The following is a 10,483-nucleotide window of genomic DNA, read 5'->3' as shown; positions in this document are numbered from 1 at the left end:
TTCAGGTCCCCAGCTCGGATCTGTCTTGGTTGAAGGTGACAGGACACTGTCCTTGAACAGTCCTCAGCCCGAAGGTAGACACGCATGAGCTGAAACGCAAGGCCCTCTGACATTTGACATCACCGATGACCAAGCCATGAGCAGTGGTGGCTGGCCTGGGGTCTGAGGACCCAACGAGAGCCAGGAAGTGGGGCTTCCTCTCATGGGCATGCCCAGCTGCTACCTGGGAATGACGCCAAGACATCTGCTTGTAGGGCACCTCTGTTGGACGGGACAGGGCTGTACCACCGAGACTCTGGAGCCTGCAGGATAAAGGCTTCCTGCAGCTGATACCTGCTCCTTGCCTTCCTGGGCCCGCCAGGGATGTTAGTCCTAACCCACAGCAGGGGAAGCCCCTGCAGGCTCTGAAGAGGAAGTATTGGAATTGGGTCTTGTATTCATTGCCTAAGGCTGCCATCACAAAGTACCACAAGCTGTGTGTCTTAACAGAAACGTATAGCCTCGCAGTTCTGGAGGTCCGAAAATCAGGTCCAAAATCAAGGTATTTGCAGGGTTGATTCTCTCCGAGGGCTGTGTGGGAGCACCTGTTTCCGCATCTCTCCTGGATCCTAGTGGTCTGATGGCCATCTCTGCCATTCCCTGGCTTGTAGCTGCATCGCTCCCATCATCACAGGACATCCTCTTTGTGTCACTGTCTTTACATGACGTTCTTTTTGTAAGAACCAGTCATGTTGGATTAGGGCCTGCCTCCCCCACCCCCATCCCATTCCAGTATGACCTCATCTACCTGATTACATCTGCAATGACCCTATTTCTAAATAAGGTCACGTTCTGAGGTTCTGGGGGTTAGGACTTCAACATGTGAATTTGTGGGGGGACATCATTCATCCCGTAATAGGACTTGAGGGTAGGATTGGATTGTGCGACCAGATAAGGGTAATCTCCCTGATATGGTAAAAGCCCAGACCAAAGAGCCTGGAGGTATCTCACTTGGGAGAAGGCCTGGGAGGTGGGAAGGAGGCTGCTCCTAGAACAGTCACTGCTGCCTGGGGAGGGATGGGAGGCCAGCCTGTGTTTGGGCTTTGTTCTGTGGCAACTGGGAACTGCTGGGAGTTTGGCTGTGAGTGACTTACTGTGGTTTGCTGACGCAGGTGGATGACCACGTGGCTGTGGCTCCACCTCTGGGGAAATGGCCTCAGGTAAAGCCTGGGCCCAGGGCTTTTGATCCATGGGACCAAGAAAACTGCTCTTAATCTCCATTCGCCCAATTCATCTGTCCAACAGGTGACTTGTGCCTGCATCATAGTGTTGTTCTGATAATTAACTCACATGATTCATGTAAATGTTTAGATCTCTGCCTGGCACATAGCAAACACATAGTAAATTCCAGCCATTGCTATCCAGTCCCAGGGGAAGGGATGCATCCCTGAAAGAACACAGAAGGGAGCTCTGGGTGTAGAACCATTGGGACTATGGTGAGACCCAGGGGTGGAAGGAGGGCAGGGAGGGGAAAGGAGGTGCCTGGGATGATTCCCACATGAATGCCAAGGAGGGCCCCTCATCACCATCAGGGACAGATGGGCTGAAGGGCACACCCTGCGCCTAAGAGCTCCCTCTTTTCCTGTAGCCCCCTGCCACCTTGTGGTGAATACTGGAAGTGCAGCAAGAATCAAGAGGGCTTTTTTTTTTTTTTTTTTTTTTTTTCCAGTTTGCTTTTATTTCTGTAACAGCGTTAAAGGCACCGGCCACTGCCTCAGACACACAGACACCTCTGCTATTTAGCTAAGCTGTTTCCCCAACTAGCTCTCTGAGTGACCGACGTGGACCTCAAACTGAAGAGGAATTCAAGTCATGGTTCTTGATGGATTTGCTGCTGGGAGCCTCTTCTCCCCACTTGGGGCCAGGCCAGCCCCAGAACAGGCCTCAGAAAAGAGTCAGTGCTGTCTGTGCCCTCGAAAGTTCTCTAGAGTAGAAGTTTCGGTAGCCTGCCTGATCTGAACTCTCCTCACCTCATGCCCTCCCACTAGCACAAGAAACCCTGGCTGAATGGGCAATCCCAAGGCTGCAGCATGGGTGACAACTGTCAGCTTGAGAACAGGAGTGTGTAGATTGGGGGGAAGGAGACAGGAGGGGAGGAGAGAGCAAAAGAAGAGAGGACAGCTTGAGAAGGACATACCTGACCCTTTCTAGAAATCTATGCCCCAATTAGTCCTGGGGATGCTATAGTTGTCAGCCAGCTATCTCAGAATTAAATTCCAGGCTCTTTTTGCAACAATGCGGACAGATGGTAAGGGCATTATGCTAAGTGAAATAAGACAAAGACAAATACTGCATGATCTCACTCATCTATGGAATCGGAAAAAACAAAACAAAACTGAACTTGAACAAACAAGAGACAGGGGGTGGGGGGAGGGAGAACTGGGGGAAGGCGATCAAAAGGTCCAATCTTCCACTTATCAACGAAGTCCTGGGGCTGTACTGTGCAACATGATGATTGGTTAACAATACTGTATTTGAAAGTTCCTAATAAAAAGAAAAAAAGTTGCTAAATGAATAGATGTCCAAAGCTCTCATCATAAGGGAAAAAAAGTTGTAACCCTGTGAGGTGATGGATCTTACTGTGGCAATCATTTTGCAATAGATGCATAAATCATCACTTTGTACACCTTAAACTTATAAAATGTTATATAATTCCATCTCAGTAAAACTGGTCGGGGGCGCACGGGGCTGGGGGTGGAATGCAAGCTCTCCTCTCCTCTTTTTGGGCACTGAGTTCAGGAATACTTCAGCTCTAGGAGGGCACACTCTCTAGACATGGCCAAGCCATGAGCAGTGGTGGCTGGGCCTGGGGGGCGTCTAAAGACGCCTCTCTGCACTCAGCTGCTGCCTGGGGGTGACGCCAAGGACGCCTTCCTGAGCTTCTCCTTGGGGAAGGGCACCTCTCTTGGATGGGACAGGGCTGTGTCTCCGAGACTCCTCAGCCTGCAGGGTAACAGCTTCCTGGAGCTGATCGCTGCTCATTGCCTTCTTGGAGGTACAGGAGCCTGTCTTGCCCTGAGGCTGCAAGGCTTCCCTAGTCACTGCCACCCTGTCCTCTGAGACCTGCTCCTTGGTGGATACCAGGTAGCAGAAATGAGAGGTGCTCTCAGTGGGCGAAAAGGATGGGACCTCCCAGCTGCCAGGAGACTGGCCTCTCAGCAACTCTCTGGAGGCCTCTCTTCTGATCCAGTTGGGAGCAGTGATGGTGGGTGAGGAGAGAAGGCAGTACAGGACCAGTAGAGTTTGCTATTGTGTTTTGCTCTTCTGAAAAAGATGTCAGGCCTGAGCCCATCTTCCCTCAGATTTGCTTATGAATATATTCCCGGTAGCCCTATGGTGCCATTCCAAGACTCTGCGTGACCCATCTTTATGGCCAGAGGTCTCATTTCTCTAACAAAACTTAAGGTCCTGGTCATGACCTTCTCATCCTGAAAAAACAGTCTTTGAAGAAGCAGCTGTGAGTCAGAGCCAGGTCAATCATACTAACTCTGTGACCTCAGGCAAGTTATTTAATATCTAGCTCCAGTAGTGACATTAACAAAACAGGAAGTACCTCACCAGATACATAAGAGACACAATACAATGTAGCTTCCCCTAGACACTTAAGGCATCTTAAGATCATAAAGTCTTCTAAGAAACATGGAGCCTTAATATTTCCCTGATCATGAGGTTTTAAATGGTTCTCAATGACTTTTGATTTTTACCACCACCCTACACTATAAGGATGAGATCCCTGCTCAGATTGTTTTACAGATGAGGAAACTTAAGTTTAAATGACTTAGTCATTGAGGTGCAGGCATTGAATTTTTCCATAACTGTGATCAGTTTGTCATTAGTAAAATAAGTTTTTTTTGTTTGCTTGTTTTAAATAAAAGATATACCGTTACAAACACAGAAATGGAGGTCCAGAGATTAAAACATTTTCTCCTACAGTCAGAAAGAGGCAAAGTCAGGATTCAAACCTAGATAGTCTGCGAAGTATTTTGTAGTGTTTTTACTTAATCTTTAACAGCTTAGAGTAGGTATTGCCTCCCTTTATATGATAAACAGATTCAGAGTTGGTAAATAACTTACCTAAATTCTCATAGTTTATAGTATAGGGCATAGATTTCATGGGATTCCTCCAAAGCCCATGATTTTCCACACAGGCTGCCACAGTCCAAAGGCTTCTATCCACAGCAGAGGTACAGAATGACAGAAGGACACTCAACTCGATTTCAGGAGCCCCCAAGTTCCAACCCCAGTTCTGCCATCAAATCCAGGTCAATTACTTGACCACCATGATTCTTGGGTAAAAGGTAATAATGTTATCCCACCCTGTTTTGGGATGGTTGTAAATAATATAGTATGGTGGGTTGAGGTGAGGTTAGGGGACAGGGCTGAGAACAGCAATATGTTAGAATCTTCCAAGAGACTCTGAGGAAAACCCTGTTCTATATTTTCTCTTCAGTGGCAGCAGCAGAGAACCAAGTGCTCCCCCAAAAGCTCTAGTCACCTGAATTTGTGGTGGCATCATTTCCTATATGTAAGTTCTTAGCTTTCAATGTAAGAGGAAGACCAGGGAACAGAGCTGACTAGGCAGGCTGGAGAAAAATGTCCTGTGCTCCCAGACCTGGAAAAACAAGAGTTCCTTCATTCCAAGCTGCTGCCAGGTCTGTGGGGAAAAGAGCAATGGCTTCCTAAGGTGCTTGTTCTCTCCTGTTCTAGAAAGAGATCATCTATAGAAAAACTGACCAGGAGTAGAGCCATGGCTTTAGCCCTGGTCTTCCCTTGAGTAAAATGCTTCACTCCCTGTGTGAAAGTTCTGTTGCTGGCTTAGAATCCTAGAGGGGCATCCTCTAGAGTTTGGTTTGATAATTTATGAAGGGCAGGAAAAAGCCCATCATTACCTAAGCAAGACAGGAAGGAAGAAGTTCTACAGATTCCCAGGAGGGATACTGGGCACAAGCATGGCACACAGCTGAGGTCAAATCTGAGACCCTGGGATTAGAAATCATGTGGGTTCCCTCTTTTCCCACCCAGTTGGGGAAGCTGAAATAAAGAAACCTATCTTTGTAAAGTATAGGCCCTGGATTACCAAAAGAAACAAATGGTGGGAAGGGTTAGGAATTTTGTGGTAACTTGGTTTACTTTATACATTTTTATGCATTAGGATTATCAAGGCTTATTTCCCCTGTGGTATTAGGAGTTAAGACGGTGGCTTCCCCAGGGAGGGTGTGATGGTAACTTCTGAGGTGCTGAAATGTCCTGTCTGCTGAGATGGGTCTGTTTACATAGGTGTGTTCACTTTGTGAAAATTCGTCAAGCTATACAGACATTAATGATTTGTGTAATTTTATTTTTATTTTTCGGCCGCACTGAGGGGTCCTGGAAGTGAGAGCATGGAGTCCTAACCACTGGACGCCAGGCCCTTCCCTGATTTGTGTAATTTTCTATATGTTACTTTAATAGAACATTTTTCTTAAAATTAAGGTGTTGGTTTTGATTTTGTTTTCTGAACAAGAAGGAACACCCCAGTGCTAGAGAAGGCACAATGAAATGAACGCTCATATCCTGATAGTGGGACCATAAGTTGTCGTATATATTTTTTTAAAGCAGCTTGCTGATGTAAGAGCCTTAGTAGTGTTCATATTCTTTGTCCTGCACTGGTGGCAATCTCTTAGTATCTCAGAAAAAGAAACCCATTGATATACCGAAAAATTCATCGCAGCGTGTAAGTGAAGAGTTGAAAATATCCTAAATGTTAATGGGAGGAAATATGGTATATTATTTATGATAAAGTATGAGACAGTCATTAAACTGCCTGAATGCTTAGTAAGTGTAGCTTCCCACACAATGAAGTAAAAAGGCAGGATGCCAAATGTATGTGTCTTTAGTTTCAACTGTATTAAAGCGCGTGGTCTCACAGTAAATGAAGTTCTAATTTTTAAAAAGGCATTAAGAACATCTTTGGCATTAAAAAATCCACCCTCACACACTGCTGATGGGGATGTAAAATGACGCAGCTGCTTTGGTACCTTTGCTAATCTTTGGTACCTTTGGTAACCTTTGCTCCAAAGGTTAAACAGAGACTTGCCATATGGCCTGGCAGTTCCACTCCCAGGTATACGCCCAAGAGAAATGGAAACGTCATGTCCACATAAAAACTTGGACATGTATGTCCATAGCAGTAATGTTCTTAACAGTCCCAAAGAGGAAACAACCCAAATGTCCATCCACCAATGAATGGGTAAATAAAATGTGGTCTATCCATACTGATGGAATATTGTTTGGTAATAAGAAGAACTGAAGTGCCGATACAGGCTTTGACGTGGATAAACCTTGAAAACGTTAGGCTAAGTGAAAGCAGCAGTCACTGAGGACCACATATTGTATAATTCCATTTATATGAGGCGTCCAGAACAGGCAAAACCACAGGGAAAGACAGGGTAGTGGTTGCCTAGGACGAATAAGGGTTGGGGGAAATGGAGAGTAACTTCTCATGGGTACAGGACTTGTTTTTCTGGGGGGAGGGGGAATATCAAAATGTTATGATTGTGGTGATGGTTGCACAACTCCATAACTATGCTAAACAACACTGAAAGGCACACTTTAAATGGATGAATTGTTACGGTATGTGAACGATACCTCAACAAAGCTGCTATTTAAAAACAACCCACACAGTAGTAACCACTCTCCTGCATGACCTACAATGTTCCAGGGCACATTCAGTGCTTCAGGTCATGATTTTTCAAAGATTCTCCTGGAAACCATGGCATGCAGACTGAAGCTGTGATTATATATATATATATATTTTTTTTTTTTTTTCCTTTTTTTTTTTTTTGCCTCGCCCCATGGCTTGCAGGATCTCAGTTCCCTGACCAGGGATTGAACCCAAGCCACGGCAGTGAAAGCCTAGAATCCTAACAACTAGGCCACCAGAGAACTCCCGTGATCACATTTCTTCACGCCAGTCTTTACTGGCTTAAAACATCTTTCACAGTCACGTTCCTGCATCTGAATCCTTGGTAGAGTGCAGAGAACTGTCTGGTATTTTCGCAGGTTGTTGAAGCACTTAGGGGTACACTTCCTGGGCTGAGTCTCCCTCTGGATGGCCCAGGAATGAGCACACAGACTTTTCAGCCTTTACCCTGACCCTGCCTTCGAGTGGGGCCGCGGTGCCTCTACCTTGACTCACGCTTCAGCCTGGTCTCCTTGCCCCCCTCCCTTTGGTTTCACCCTCCCCATCCCGGTTCCTGAGATCTCATGATGGGAAAGGGGAGGGAAGTACAGGAAGAAGCGTGACGGAGAATGGTTTCCTCAACCCTCCCTGAGGCTTCGATCAAAGCAGCTGAAGACAGAAGTAGTCTGCCGATGAGAAGAAAAGGGCTTTTAAGAAGTACTGCTAGGGGACCATAATTCCCTTTATAGCGATTTGAGAAATCTACGAGCTGTATTGTTTTAACTGCCAGCACTCTGATTAAACCACAGGGCTCACTGTCTTTTACGTATTTAGAGTTTATAGCTTAAACACACCTCTTCTTGACATGAGTCCCACAGTCTCGTATACACGGTCTGTGGGAGGAAGAAGCCATAATTACCATGGGTTTTGGCTTAAAAAGATGGGTGGGCAAAGCCACAGTTGGCAAAGCCATGATTGTTAAGGGATTCTATATGACGAAATGTTAATAGTTTCCACTGAGTGGCAGGATTATGGGATTCTTATTTCTTTGTTCTTATCTGTACTTGAGTCTTATCTGTACAATGAGTATTGTATTTATTAAGTAAACCGTTAATGAAACTTCCATAGCGCTTGGATTACACCTGATTGCTGCCGAGTGGCAGATCCTGGGGAAAAGTACAACAGAACCAGAGAACAGAGTATCTTAGCTCTGAGCATACTGTAACCTAAGTTTGAATCACAGTCCTGGCCTCAATGACAGCTGCTCCTGAAGACCGCAGATAATGTTTCCATGACTTCAGTTCCAGCTTCCTGCTTGGGAAAGAACTTGATTTCCATGGGCTAAGCATCTACGTTTTGGAGACCTTCTTCTAGGGACAGCATAAAGCCAAGAACTGAAGTACAAAGATCACTGTTCTAGAAGGTTAGATCTGGGTCCTAAACCTATTCGGTTACTGAAGGGGTGAATAATCCCATCAAGTGAGGGACAGTTGAGGGAACTAGAAATATTTAGACTGAAGAAGACTTAGAAGTGGCAACTATCTTCAAAGTGGTGGTGGGTTATCACATGGAAGAGCCCTGGGGGAAAGGCCAAGGATGCCACTATGTGATGTTACAGGGAGACAAGTTTTACCCTGATTTAGAAAGAACACTTCTACCATCAGAGAGGTCCATCCCTGGAGTGGACTCCCTCCTGAGACAGTTCCAGATTCACCAGAGGCTGGACCTCACCATTTCAGAGGCTTAAAAGGGCCTTTAGTTATCAGGAGAGTTGGACCAGATAAGCTCTATGATCCTTCTAACTCAGATCTCCTGGTTCTACATCCAGGCCTCTTTGTACCAATTTTGGTTTGTTTTGGTTTATTATCAGATCATGTTCCCTTATAGCCCCCAGGCTAATGTGTAGCTCCAAAAAGACACCAGTTGATTCAGTGAACCCTGACTGCCCTTCTGCTGCAGCTAAAAAGTGTCTCCATTTCCGGAGCTCAATGTTTAGCCAGTGCCTGGCTCTTCAGGAGCTGCTGCCCTCTTGTGGAAATGAAGAATACAACCGCCTGGCAAGTAATCTAGTAGCTTTTTGAGGCTACTGTCTCATCTTGCTTCCCCAGAAGAGCTTAGCTTTTGGGTGTGAGCCCCGAAGTTCTTGATCCTAGCCCATCAAGGCCTTTTGTTTACATTCACAGTACCATTATGTCCCATAAAATACCAGAACTTTCGCCACAACACGAAGTCCTGGTTTCCAGACAGTGGCCAGAATTTGTGGATGCCTGTTTCAGTTATGGAGTGACCTTTGGCTGTTACCAGAGTGCTCTGGAAAGATCTCTAAACTAGGTTTAAAGACCCAGGTTCTAGCTCATGTGAGCTTACATGACCCCGAACAAGTCACACATTTATTAAATGTGTAAAACACTCTGGAGTTTGGAGATGAAATCCTTTGGAGAAAAGCGGTCTGTTATATGTGTACTACTTACTGCTGCTAATCACAGCAAATGGCCTTGTGTTCTACTCTAGGCTGGGTACCCTTAGCTCCACCAGGGGGACCGGCCAAGCCCAGGCCTCGTTCATCACAGGTGGAGGCTGTTCTTTCCTCTACAAGGAACTGCAGCAGACTGATCATGGAGGGGGTGGGGGGGGATCAACAATTCCCAGGTTGCCCAGCTGCCTGAAAACACTTAGCAAGTTTTCTGGGCAGGTTTTGCTATTCTTGCTGAGGATACAAAGCTCCTTGACTGATTAGTCTCATTGTTTCTAAACACCAGTCACCTGCTCACTGTTGCCAGTGCAGGGCTTCATACGGAGGCAGGGGCAACTGAGGACACTGCATAGTTTCCTTGAGTACTAGGCAGGTATTCAACTCCAGACTGGAAAAAGTCTGGAATAAAACCACAGTTGGTAGCTGAGTAAGGAACATGATTTTCATTAAAACAAACAAAAAACCCCATTTCTTTGTACTTAAGTTTTCCATAAAAGATAACTGTCCTTCAAGAACTGCCTCGCTAAGTTTTTCTTGTCGTCTCTAAATGGTATTTTCAGTTCTGTCCGGGGAACTATTTTCTGTTGTTCCCTAATACTGGACTAAGCTAACTTTCCATTACCAGCGTAACAGAAAATTTCAAAAGCAGACAATGCTTTTATTGACCCCAGACATTGTGCACCATCCACACTTGCTGAGAATAAAACATCTTAGTGAGGCATTTATTACATTAGTCTGAAAACATTTTCACTTACATGAAATCTTATGGACCGAAGTGACAGCCAGCTGCAAGCAATAAATGCTTAATGACTTATTTAGATAGCCTGAACTTTGAAGAGACTTGTCTCCTCCCAAATACTTTAAGCCAACTGAAATGAAAACCTTTTAAAACACTTAATCATAGTGAGAGTCCATGTTAAAGCATAACTTTAGTCTTTCAATTAAGTTTTATCACTGGCACAAAAAGGTACACTAAGAAAATGTTTTCACTAAAAAATAACAAACTAACAAGAATGCTACTTAACTAACTAATCCTAAGTATTATTTAAGGGTAATAAGTCAAATCTCCCTTAATAAAGCTTTGGTATTAAAAGTAGCCTACTGTATGAGTGCCTACACCATGGACCAGGCACTGTTCTAATGCTTTGCATACAAAATCTCTAGTCCTTATAATAACCCTAAAAGGAACACAAATCTGTTAAATGACTAAGCAAGACCATACAGTTAGTGGCAGCACCAGAATCAGAACACAGGTCTACCGACTCTCGCTATGACTGAGCCTCTTCCCCTACATGTCCTAAATGTCACTC

Source organism: Lagenorhynchus albirostris, chromosome 7 (genome assembly GCF_949774975.1).
Source record: "Lagenorhynchus albirostris chromosome 7, mLagAlb1.1, whole genome shotgun sequence".
In the NCBI taxonomy this organism is placed as follows: Eukaryota; Metazoa; Chordata; class Mammalia; order Artiodactyla; family Delphinidae; genus Lagenorhynchus; species Lagenorhynchus albirostris.
The sequence above is the reverse complement of the archived record's forward strand: the minus strand, read 5'-3'. Positions refer to the sequence as shown.